Raw genomic sequence first — 13,048 nt, forward strand, 5'->3', positions numbered from 1 at the left:
AAGTTCGCCACCACTGGGCATGTCCACCACATATGCAGGTAGGAATCCGGGAGGCCGCAGCAGCGCCAACATAGGGGGTCCAGGGCTGGTTGAAATGGTGTAGCCGGAGCGCCAGATAGTACCACCTTAACAGGAGTTTATGCGCGCACTCTCGATTGGTAATGCAAAAGGAGGACGAGTGCATTCGTGACCAAATATCTGCCCAGGACTGGTCTTGTATTGGGTGTCCCAAGTCTACTTCCCAATGTGACATATAAGTTTCTTTAGCAACGAGGAAGTTTGTCGGCAATAGTCTATATAGCGTCGAGATTCGCCCTCGGCTCGGTCGGTCTGCCGCTGTCAGCTCGAGGGGATCTAGTTCCTGTGTGGCCGCTAAGCGGGTCTAGGGGTGTGAGCACCAATGTCGAATTTGGGCATATGAGAACCTATCGGTTTCCGCTAGGCAGAAGGCGCTCTTACATTGTTCGAAGGTCAGCGGTTGGTTCCCTTCAAATAATCGACTCATGGAGTTAAGACCCCCAGCGATCCAATTTTTTAAGTTCGAGGGGCAGGCTCCAGGTGAGAAGGCCGGGTTATGGAACACTGGGGCGGACGGGCTCAAGTCTCTCGGGATGCCTCTATATTTAGGCGCCCACTCCATGCTCTTAATGTCTGTTTAGTTGACGACAAGGCAGAGGTGTTGCTAGGGGTGGGCTCAGGGGGCTATAGCCCCGGGTCTTTTGGTTGTAGCCCCGGATTAAATCTCAGGGTCTACAACCAAAAGGCTAGCTAGCCCCGAGTCCCGACAATCCCGACATTAGTGTAGCCCCAGATCTTTTCCAGACCTAGCAACACCCCTGCGACAAGGTAGCTGGCCATGTCCTTCGCAGGGAGGGCGGCAGATGCAGTAGAAAGCAGACGGGGAGGGGTAATCGAGATTGTTCAATCTCTGCCCATTTAGGGTGCCTTGATGCAATGGTCCAAGCTCGGCTGTGAGCTATCTGCGCCGCTATCTGGTATTTCTGGAGATCGGGGACCCCCAAGCCTCCCAGATTTGGGGCGCTCAGCATAGTTCTCTGTGGGATGCGCAACTTTTTGCCTTTCCAGATAAAGCGGAATACCTTGCTTTGGAGGCGCTGGAGCGGGGGGCGTGGGATCATGATGGGGAGGGCTCAGCAAGCGTACAGAAATCGAGGAAGGAGGTTCATCTTGCAGGCTCAATGCGACCCAGTAGCAAAATCTCCTGTGCGAGCCATCGGTCAAGGTCTCTCTCCAAGCTCTTGAATAGCGGCCGGTAGGTATCTTCCGGGCGAGCAGGGATCTGGACCCCAAGGTAAGGGATTGACTTTTCGCTTAATTGGATCAAGCAATGGGATCTGAAGGACTCTTTGTCTTCCAGTTCCAATCCCACCCCAAGGCTGTTGATTTTGCAAACTAAATAGAAAATCCCAAAACCCCTCAGAATTCATGAATTTCTGCTAGGGCAGCTCTCAGTGACTGGGAGGTGTCCGTTATGGTCAGCATCACGTCGTCTGCGTACAGCGCGATCTTGTATTGGGCGGGGCCTACTTGGAGGCCTTTAATTCTGGGGTTACGGTGGATTCGTTGGGCCAGGGGTTCCATAACTAGGGCAAAGAGCAAGGGGGAGAGGGGGCATCCCTGTCTGGTTCCACATGTTAGAGGGATTGGGCTGGATAGTAGGCCATTAACCCGGAGGAGGGTTTTTGGGGCTTGGTAGTTCGCTAGGACGAGTTTTAGAAAGGAGAGCCCAAAATGGAAGGATTGTAAGGTGCGTCGGAGGAATAACCAGTCCACTTTATCGAAGACCTTGGTCGCAGCCAGGGCTAGCAAGGCTAATTTTCGTGAGTTCCATTTAGCAATCTCAATCAAATTGAGGACCCTCCGTATGTTGTCTGCGGTTGCTCTATTCAATATGAGTCCCGTCCGGTCTGGATCTACGATTTCCGGGAGTATTCTCGCCAGTCGGTTTGCCAGGACCTTCGAGTAGATGTTAGCATCCAGGTTCAGCAGGGAGATGGGTCTATATGCCGCACTGTCTCTGGGGTCTTTTCCCGGCTTGAGGGCAAGGACTCGAATCGATTCTTGCATTGACAGGGTGATAGACCCTGAGATTGAGAAGGAATTGAAATGCGTCGTCATGGGGTCAGCAGCTGGGGCCGAAAGATTTTATAAAATCGGTTCGAGAACCCATCTGGTCTGGGGGCTCTTGGTTTCAGACTCTTAATGGCCGCGTCGACCTCCTCGCGTGTGATCGGGGCTTCTAGTCCTTCTCTCATCACGGTTGTGATATGAGGGAGGGCTGCATCTTGCAAGTAGGATTGCTGCTCTTCGCTGGATCTTGGAGCTGCCGACATAGTATAAATGGATTTCTCAAAAGAAGAAGAGCTAACTGACATTGAAACGCTGCTCTGGTGCCCTATGCACTTCAAACTGAGGACCGGGAAATCATACCCCCTTTGCACTACTAGAGGTGTACAAAGCTCGAGCAGCAAACTCCGGGGCAGAAGGATTAGACACACTAGTCAAAGAGGAAAATAGGTTTGTGAACTATGCCTTTACTCTACCCACAAGCACGGAGACAATTTCTGCTAGCCCCTCCTTTACTGGCTACGTTTGCATGAATCAGATAAACTAAATTGTTATAAATAGATGCTATGGGTGTAATACATTCCCAATGGGGGGTGGGGAGTGGGTTGAATCGTATAACTGGTTCCTCCACATATTAACCATCATGAATACAATTGCCTTAATCATTTACTCAATTAAGACGAGTGTGGGAGCCTCTCTACTGACAACGGAATTGCTTCAAATTCCCTGTTCTATGGAATCTTTTCCATTCAGAAGGGTCTACAGCCACGTTTTAGTTCACTGTCCCCTTCACAGAGGAGAAATATCTATTTGCATATCAATCTTTGTCCCACCCACAAGGGCAGTCCAGCACCGAAATAAAGAACCTCACCAAAGAAACAAAAATCACAGAGAAGTCCTATAGGGATATTAAGAATAAGCTTGACATTTGCTATTTGGACATGCACATTTATGAGTGCATAAATCAATCAAGGTTTCCGGTTATGTTATGCATAAATCCCATTTAACACCAGAACGGTATCTGAATGAAATATTCCCTATTAGCCATAGCGCATTGTTTATAAAGTTTCGATGAACATATTCCTATTCCCTGTGGCAGAGTATTTTCACAGGTGGTAGGTATTCTAGCACCGTCAAATGCTGCCCTTTTTGCCTTACTGCGACTGACTCGGAACTTTATTTCATCCAGGTCTGTCCGAAGTATTTACCCATTTGAAGAAAGTGGGTATTCCCAATGCTTTACAAATATCAAGTTAACACCTCTCACAATGCTCTTGTATTATGCCAAATAACGTGCAACAATTTTAGGTCGTTCCGAGCTAACTAGTAAAAAGCCTGGCGGATTAGATCAAAGACAATTTGTGCCAGAAGTGCTGTAAATAAAAGTAATTGGGAGAATTTATTGCCATATTATGTTATCAATTTTATGGCTCTTTATCTTCAAAATGTTTGATGAATACTTTTTATCTATGCATTTTGATTATATTTAATTAAATTTGTGTAAATGATTTCTACGATATATGTACTTTTTTTGTGCTTCTTCTCGAAATAAAGTATCTTGAGACTTTGAGCATTGTTTTTGGTTGAAGGTCTTTGAGACATGAAGAAATTAAATACTCTGCAATAGGGAAAGAGGCCTTGGGTTGGGTGTGGGAATTTAATACATTCTAAGGTTTTCGGTTGGGGATGCAATTTGATGTGAAGACATATCAGAAACCCTTGAAATGTATTTCTGCTGAGCTGAGTATTGATGAGGGCAGCAGGTTGGGTTACAAGGCCATGACTTTGTGGTAGAATATGTCTATGGCGGCAAGAACATAGTAGTAGATTTCTGTATCTAGGAAATCTTGTGAGGGTGGAGAAGGAATAGTGTCAATATGATCAGGTGTGCCTGGTGGCAGACAAAGTCGTAATGGAGGAAGAAAGGGTTAACTACTTAAGAGCATGTAATTTAACAAAGTTGCCTGCATATGGCGGAGTACTCAAAAAGATTAGGAAAGTACAAAGGATATGGATTTGAGGGAGAGATGGCATATTGGAATGAGAAAGTAGGGGCTCAGAGAAGGTTTTTACAGCCCATGGGGTTTGACTAAAACTAAGGGCAGAGTAGGAGGCTATGGGCGGCCCAAGCTTGGTAATGAGAGTTGAGAATTGAAGTGAGAGTATTTTACTTTTTGAAGTAGAGAGTACAATTATTTTTAGTGAGTAAGGAGTAATTCCCTTTTTACCAGTGGGTGGAGGGGATAGTTTAGGCGAAAGTAAATATATTTGAACAAATATCCTTGTGTAATTGATGCCTCTTTGCAGCCTGTGATTCATGCAAATCAAACCATGCCTTTTTACCTGAAAGTTCCTTTTCAGATCCTGTGGCTCTGCTCTGCTGGTTGCACTGATCTGAACATATCTGTGGGACTCTGTAGGTGGAGACAGAGAGCACCCTACTACATGTCTCTTGATTTCCTATTTTTTTGTGGCAAGTAGTTTTAGTCCATATTTTATTTGTAGGGATTATTTGCCTATTTTTAGTGAGGAGAAGTGGATGGCGTCCCGCTTATCCGTAGGGCTGAACAGAAAATATGATTAAGGAGTGTAAGGAGAGTGAGCGAGTTCATGGGACACTTAACATTCCCATGAGGACTGTGGGGTTACCTAAACCTTGGTGTGAGTGCGGAAGTGTGGACATCACATGCCTGGATTGCAATGGGTGCGGTGGGAGTGAGGGGGGGCCAATGGCAGCTACATAATTGCGATGGTGGATTGTTGCTCAGAGCTGGAGGAAGTTAAAGTTAGGGTTGGCATTGCCATCTCTAACATCATCAGATATCTGGCTAATATGTTCAGAAGGGACAGTTACCCCCAACAAGATTATCAAGGACAATAGGGTTGAAACAAGAGAGGGGGAATTTCACATGCCAAAGCCATATTGTTCCCCCTGAAACCAATGGAAGGTTCAGTCGCAAGATGTTTAATAGTATAACGCTATCCAATGAACGTGGCACTCATTGTAAGGTAGGGTTACAAGAAAGGGAGCATTGTATTGGTTTGCACTGCATGCCATTACTGAGCTAGTATTGCTTGAAATGCTTAGGAGAAATAACCCAAACACAAGAGTGTGCTCCCATTGGTTAGAAAAAGCGAGGTGTGTGATGTGGGCTGAAAGAGGTTTACGTGGGTGGTTGAAAAGGAAGAAGGGCAAGTCCAAAGTGTACTTTGTTAATGGACCCGCTGGTAGATTGATGTGGAGGAGGGAGGGAGTGTGAAGAAAATAATTTGTAACAAGAGGACATTCTAATTTGTCAACAAAAAAAGTAGTGGTGGATGAGAAATTAAGCGAAATGAGAGTGTGAGGAATTTGACCATCCGCACAGGGAGAGTGCGCTTGCCTGGGCTTTTCTATTTTTGTTTTTTTAAAAGCATGAATGATGGGAGATCAACTTCTGGAAAATGTGTAGGGCCATTCCGGCACATATTTTCCATGCTCACTGCACAGCAGAAAAATAGTCGTGCACTCTGGGCGGACACAGCTTACCAGCGCCACCCTCCCCTGACAGCTGTGGGTACATCAAAAGCCTCTTGCCGTGGGCAGCCTGATTAGCATTTCAAGTCCCCATAGGTTTGTATCTCCATTGTTACACCTTGCTGGTGGTGGCAAATACGGAAGAATGTTAATTAGCAGGCCTCAGTGAGGCCTCAATGCAGGAAGTGACAACACCTCTTTGTAATGCAATGTGTCAACTTAGTACTAACATCCCACCTTGGTATGAAAAGGCAGTGACTGTCCTGTCTGGAACTACTCCTTTCAGAGCAGGGAAGTATGTATGATATGATATGATATGATATGGTATTTGTAACCCGCCTATACACAAGTGTTTCAAGGCGCGACGAGGCAGGGAGGGAGGGAAACAAGGGGAAGACAGACAAACGATCCTACTAGGCCAGGTGTCCTTCAGATCGCGCAAGTGCAGAGGTAAGGGGAAAAGGAGAAAGTGCAGGGGGAGGAGGTGGGGGGGAAGTGCAGTACAAGGTAAGTAGCGTAATAAAATAATAAATAATAAATAAAAAGGGCCAGCTGGTGGCAAGTGCGAGGTAAGTGCAGAGCAAGTGCTGAGAAGTGCTGGGAAGGGGGGCTGTAGGGATACAGTGACAGTCCCACAGTGCAGGGGGAGCCAGGGAGGCAGTGCAAGTGGAGAATGGCTGGGCCCTGGACCGAGGTCGCTGAGAGTGGCCCAGATGCAGGTTTAGTGCAGAATTCAGTGGGGAGTTAAGCAGGTTTAGCAGGGGAGAGGGAGAGAGAAGGCAGAAGCGAAGAGGAAGGTTTTGAGGTACTTCCGGAACCGGAGATGGTTCTCCTCAAGTTTCAGGGAGGCAGGAAGGCTGTTCCAGAGGAAGGCCCCTGCTGCGGAGAGAGATCTACCCCCAGCTCGTTGCTTCGAGAAGCGGCTGACCATGAGGGAGTTGGAGACGGATGAGCGAAGGGCTCGTGAAGAAAGATATTTAGGAAGAGAGAGTTGAAGGTATTTAGGCCCCAGGCCCCAGAAGGCCTTGTGGACAATGCAGAGGGTTTTGAACTTAATCCTCGCAGCCACTGGGAGCCAGTGAAGAGATTTCAGTCCTGGAGAGATACGGTCCCTGGGCTTGAGGCCAAGGACAAGTCTCGCAGTTCTGTTCTGGATGAGTTGCAAAGGGCGGAGAGTGGAGGCAGGCAGATTAAGATAGAGGCTGTTACAGTAGTCCAGCCTTGAGAGAACCAGGGCTCGGGAGACAGTGAGCTTCTGGGGGAAGGAGAGGAAGGGAAGAATACCTCTGAGGAGGTGCAGCTGGTAGTGTGACTTCTTAGAGACGTCAGATATATGAGGAGAGAAGGAGAGTGTGGAGTCGAAGATGACCCCGAGGTTTTTAGCCTTGCAGGTAGGGGCGGGAAGGGGGCCAAGGGAGGCCGGCCAGAGAGCTGCAGGGAAGGAGGGAGTGGGTGTGCCGATGAGTAGAATCTCAGTCTTACTGGCGTTAAGGCAGAGGTCATTGGCAGCACACCATTCCTGGATAGCAGACAGACAGTCGGAGATGAGGGAAGGAGAGGAGGAGGCCGAGGGTAGCCTGAAAATGAGCTGGGTATCGTCCGCATAGCACTGGAAGTGGGGGCAGAGAGCGGCGATGCGGTGGGCAAGGAGTGCCAGATACTGGTTGAAAAGCCAGGGAGAGAGGTTGGATCCCTGAGGGACACCACAGGTGGAGAAAAAGATGTCAGAGAGGAAGGAGCCCATTTGGACCTGGGAGGGTCGACCGGAAAGGAAAGAGGTCAGCCATGCCAGAGCCTGACCAGTGATACCCAGGTTATCACGGAGACGGTTGAGCAGGATGGCATGGTTGACAGTGTCAAAGGCAGAGGAGAGATCGAGCAGAATGAGAACACAGGGAGTGTTGGAATCAAGGTTAAGGAGCAGGTCCTCACGGATGTTCAGGAGAGCAGTTTCCGTGCTTCTGGCCGCTCTGAAGCCGGATTGATGGTCATGAAGATTACCAACAGATTCAGCATGGAGGTTAAGCTGGGAGATGGCCAGTTTCTCCAGGAGTTTGCCCAGGAAGGGAGTAATGGAGATTGGGCGATAGTTGGCCGGGCAGGAGGGGTCGGAAGAGGGTTTCTTGAGGAGGGGGTGCACAAGGGAGTGCTTGAGGGGGGATGGGAAGACTCCAGAGGCGAATGAGTGGTTGCAAAAGTCAGCCAGGGCAGGAGCCAGGGAGTCGATGTGATCCTTGATGGTTTTGGAGGAATAGACGAGGCTTTCATAGATCGGACTTGTCTGGAAACCTCATCAGCAGAAAAAGGTGGAAAAGCAGAGAAGGAGGGCGGAGGGGCGGCTGCAAGAGAGCAAGAGGAAGAGCCGGGAAGAGAGGGAGGGAGGAGAGCGGAGGAGAGCGAGGACAGGATGTCCTGAGTTTTTGAGATGAAGTGTGAGGCCAGTGCAGTGCAGAGGGCCTGGGAGGGGACAGGAGAGGTAGAGACTGCAGCAGGGTTGGCCAGCTCCTTGCAGATTTTAAAGAGTTCGGCCGAGTTGTTAGATGCCTCAGAGATGCGGGCTTGGATAAGGGCTCTCTTCTTGGTGAGAACGGAGAGCCGGTATTGCCTTTGGAGCAGGCGGCAGGCCAGTTTGTCAGAGGATGAACATGAAGCACGCCATTTCCTCTCTGCCACCCTGCACTTGCGTTTTAGGGTGACGAGATCCAAGTCATACCAGGAGTTACATTTGGCTTTGGGCTTCAGGCGGATTCTCATGACGGGGGCAAGGATATCGAGAGTATCAGATATAGAGGAATAGAGCATGGAGAGGGCTGTGTCAGGGTGGGAGTCAGCCGGGGGGGGAGGAGGGGGCGAGAAGGTAGCAGCGAAAGCCTCAACTGACACGCGCTTCATGGGCCGGATGACCGAGAAGGTGGGTGGCAGTGAAGAGGGTGGCTTTGCCTGTGGGGTAGGGAGGGAGAGGTGGGAGGATAGGAGAAAGTGATCGCTCCAGGAGAGAGGAGTGGAGAGAGGGAGGGAGAGGGGAAGGTCAGAAGAGATCAGAGCATCAAGAGTGTGCCCTGCAGAGTGAGTAGGCCCAGACGGGAGAATAGAGAGTGAGAGAGAGTTGCAGAGTTCGCGAAAGAGACCAGTGGGGGGACAGGAGGCATCGAGGTGGATGTTGAAGTCACCGAGAAAGAGGAGTTGGGTGGTTGAGGACAGGAGTGAGGAGGAGAGGTCAGCCCACTCAGAGAGGAAGGAGGAAATTTGACCAGGTGGCCGATAGATAGTAGCCACGGTAAGGGAATGGCTAGGAGAGAGAGAGAGTCGGCAGACAAGACATTCAAAAGAGGAGTAGGTCTGCGTAGGAGTGACAGTGGCAGGAATCCACTCAGGGAAGATAAGGGCAACACCACCCCCTGAACGGTTGGGCCTGGGCACGGAGAGGATCTTGTAGCCGTCAGGTAGGAGTGTGTCGAAGCTGGTGGCAGAGCTGGCAGTGAACCAAGTCTCAGTGAGACCGAGGACGTCGAGGTCCAGTTCCTCAAGAAGGCGACAGATATCAGAGGAGTGCTTGATGGCAGAGCGAGAATTTAGAGTGGCAATGTGGAGAGGGTTGCCACCCTTGAAAAACTTCCGGGGAGGTGTACAGATCAGAGGTACGCCCTGCGGAGGTGTTAGAGAAGGAGTTGAAGAGGGAGCAAGAGAAGGGGCAGGGAGGGAGGGGAGAGGCAAGGTAGCCGAGGACAGAGGAGGGGGGACAGCGGGAGCGGAGAGGAAGTTGATGAGGCATGGGAAGCGTCTATCAAAGAGGTGAAGGTTGGCCTGAGGGCCTTGGACCAAGACGGTCCCGTTAGCATAGACATTAATGATGGCTTTAGAGGAGTGGAAAGGGGCCAAGAGGACATCCCAACGGGTGCCACCATTAATGGGAGAGGTGGAGAAAGGAGAGAGCACAGCGACCATGTGAGGGGTCCATAGGTCAGGTGAAGGCACGAAAAAGAGAATGTCAGTGAGAGTTTCCTTGGAGCAGGCGCTCGTGTAGGTGTCAGCGATAGGGAGGCCTGGGTTGGAGACCAGGATGTCCTTTTTAAACTTTTTCCTACCGGATTTAGTGAGGAGAGCAGGATAGTCAATGGAGAAGCAGTTAGAGTAGATAGGCGAGATAGAGAGCACCATGGAGTAGGAGGGGAAGCGGACGCCACGAGTATGCAGACAGGAAGTGAGTGGAGGGCACTAGTTTACCACAATGCAGAGCAAACAGTAATGCGTAGTAGGTCAGGGCCACCTAAGTTTGAGAATCCTGCGAGGGGAGAAAAACACCCTAGTTTAACACAATGCAGAGCAAACAGTAATGCGTAGTAGGTCAGGGCCACCTAAGTTTGAGAATCCTGCGAGGGGAGAAAAAGCACTCTAGTTTACCAAAAAATTGGAATAGGGGGGGCGAGGCATCATGCGGATGAGGTGAGCAAGGTGAGGAGGGGTGGGCCGGAGAGCGGAGGAGCTGGCGCCTGGCGTCCCCTGCGGACACCTGCAGACACACAGGGAGCCGCACTGTAGGAGTCGCCCTTGGCCTGGGGCCCTTAGCCGCGGGGGCTGCCGGGCAGAGGGCTGCCCAGGAGGGGGGAGGTTATAGGCAGAGGGAGAGGAAGGGGGGGGTGTGGGCGGGCAGGGAGGCGGGGAGGGAGGGGAAGACCAGGAAGTGGGAGGGGGGAGCAGGAGCAGGCCAAAAACCACGCTGGGAGCGCGTGGAAACAATTCACTTTCTTTTTCCTTTTTTTTTTTAAAGCACAAAGAACACAAAACTCACGGAGGCCCAGGCAGGGCTATCCAGGCCTGCTGATCCCCTCAGGCCACCGGCGACCGCTCTCCACGCTCAGCTGGAGAAAAGAAGCGAGCGTGGGGAACGGCCGTCGAGTAGGCCAGAGGGGAGGCAGGCACACAGCCAATCAGAGGGGGGGGGTGGGCGGGCAGAGAGGCGGCGAGGGAGGGGAAGACCAGGAAGTGGGAGGGGGGAGCAGGAGCAGGCCAAACACCGCGCTGGGAGCACGTGGAAACAATTCACTTTCTTTTTCCTTTTTTTTTTTAAAGCACAAAGAACACAAAACTCACGGAGGCCCAGGCAGGGCTATCCAGGCCTGCTGATCCCCTCAGGCCACCGGCGACCGCTCTCCACGCTCAGCTGGGGAAAAGAAGCGAGCGTGGGGAACGGCCGTCGAGTAGGCCAGAGGGGAGGCAGGCACACAGCCAATCAGAGGGGGGGGTGGGCGGGCAGGGAGGCGGGGAGGGAGGGGAAGACCAGGAAGTGGGAGGGGGGAGCAGGAGCAGGCCAAACACCGCGCTGGGAGCGCGTGGAAACAATTCACTTTCTTTTTCCTTTTTTTTTTTTAAAGCACAAAGAACACAAAACTCACGGAGGCCCAGGCAGGGCTATCCAGGCCTGCTGATCCCCTCAGGCCACCGGCAACCGCTCTCCACGCTCAGCTGGAGAAAAGAAGCGAGCGTGGGGAACGGCCGTCGAGTAGGCCAGAGGGGAGGCAGGCACACAGCCAATCAGAGGGGGGGGTGGGCGGGCAGGGAGGCGGGGAGGGAGGGGAAGACCAGGAAGTGGGAGGGGGGAGCAGGAGCAGGCCAAACACCGCGCTGGGAGCGCGTGGAAACAATTCACTTTCTTTTTCCTTTTTTTTTTTAAAGCACAAAGAACACAAAACTCACGGAGGCCCAGGCAGGGCTATCCAGGCCTGCTGATCCCCTCAGGCCACCGGCGACCGCTCTCCACGCTCAGCTGGAGAAAAGAGAATTGTAGGAGACAAAAGTCTGCCTGCAACCCCCTACTTCAAAGGAGGCCCATGATGTGACCAAGCACCGCATAGGGCTCAGTTAATTTGGGAGACATTTTGATGTACAGCAGACAGGAAGATGGGTGGGATTTAGAAGTATATGTTGTCATCCTTCCCCTGTCTGTTGTCAAGCGCACTAATTCTGACCTGAAGCATCACTGAAGATTGCTGGTGGGGACCCAGGATTGGTTCATTAAGATGGGCTTAGCCTGCACCAATCACTCTGGCCTATTTGGCTTTATAAGAGGGCTGAGCCCCTCACTGATCAGAACATCTGAAGACTTCGCAAGAAGAAGGACTCCTAGGACCCAAGCTGAAGGTACAGTCTACGTTACATCTTCTGCCAGTGAAGGAAGGCCAGGAGTTCCAAGAGGGAAGCAAGATCTCTTCCATAATCATCTCCCAGCGAACAGAGGGAGACACCAGACACAGAGGACCGGTCCAGCAGCTACAGAACCGGTACCCAGCCAGCACACAGCATGCCTTACTAGGTTCTGATAGCAAGCATACTATGTGGGAAGTGCTGGAGAGTCTCTGGACACAGGACAAGACCATTGCCTGCTAACACCCTCCTGAGCTTTGGGTCCTCTGCCTTGAAAGGACACAAGCCCTGTGAAAAAGCTAGGAGGAGTGCCACACAAGCATCATCGAGCGTCCATCTTTTATAGGACAATTTCGAGACAGTCGGGTTCTTGAACCGCATCTGGCTGCACCGCTGACTGTTGTCACGCCGCAGTCACTAGAACCGTCAAAGACACCTTGACCAGCATTCCAGATCTGCCAACCAGCACAGAGACAATGATTCTTGGCACGAGCCGCCACGCCAGACAGCCTGCAGACGTCTGTACAGCTTTGCTTGCCGAACTGCCTGCTGCTTGGTACCCCCAGCTGTCTCCCGCCACTAACTCTGTCTCACGGGTTGCAAAGCGCCCTGGAACCGCCTTGACCCAGTTGAGCACCAAGAACTTCTTCAGCACCAGGTACATTGTGGTTCTGCCCCTGTGGTCCTTCTCCGAAGGCACCTAGAGACAGTTAAAATCCTTTGCCCATTTGGTGTTGAAACCAAATAACCTTGAACAGTAAGACTGATTGCTTTACCAACTACCCCCCTGTAAGTATCCAGAGTGCATCCCTTACCCTTGTAAAACTGTTCTCTGTGTTCCTTTACAGTGTAGGTTGTAATTGTCTTGTGCTAAAACTGTCTGTTGTAGTAATTATAAAGTAGATATTTGTATACAACCTTGACTTGACAGTCCCTTTTATCATTGGGTAATAATTGTATTTTCGCTGTGTTGCAACTAACAGACGATCTACAACCTTGCTGAGATAAGTCTGCCAATCCGTCCACGTTACCAAAATTGGACAAGGAGGTCTTATAATTTACTTGTATTCCAATCTGTTCAGATCCCTTCTGGTGTGCTAGAGGTGTGGGGTTGATTGATGGTTTAGAAACCAATATTCATCCCTGGACCACTGGTGCCCCGGAAATTGATTAGTCACAGAGAGGGCATATGAGAAATGTAGTGAAATGAGAGGACGTATGAGAAATACAGTGAAATGAGAGCGCGTATAAGAAATGCAGTGAAATTAGAAGGTTTATAAGAAATGCAGTGAAATGAGAGGG

General features: G+C 50.7%; 1 protein-coding gene across 1 annotated transcript in view; it reads right to left on the reverse strand.

Annotated features, from left to right (window-relative positions):
- Positions 1-13,048, reverse strand: part of STAB1 (stabilin 1) — a 1,160,316-nt gene that overhangs the window by 680,782 nt on the left and 466,486 nt on the right. The window lies entirely within an intron of this gene.

This window comes from Ambystoma mexicanum, chromosome 2p (genome assembly GCF_040938575.1).
Source record: "Ambystoma mexicanum isolate Mex_15411 chromosome 2p, UKY_AmexF1_1, whole genome shotgun sequence".
In the NCBI taxonomy this organism is placed as follows: domain Eukaryota; kingdom Metazoa; phylum Chordata; class Amphibia; order Caudata; family Ambystomatidae; genus Ambystoma; species Ambystoma mexicanum.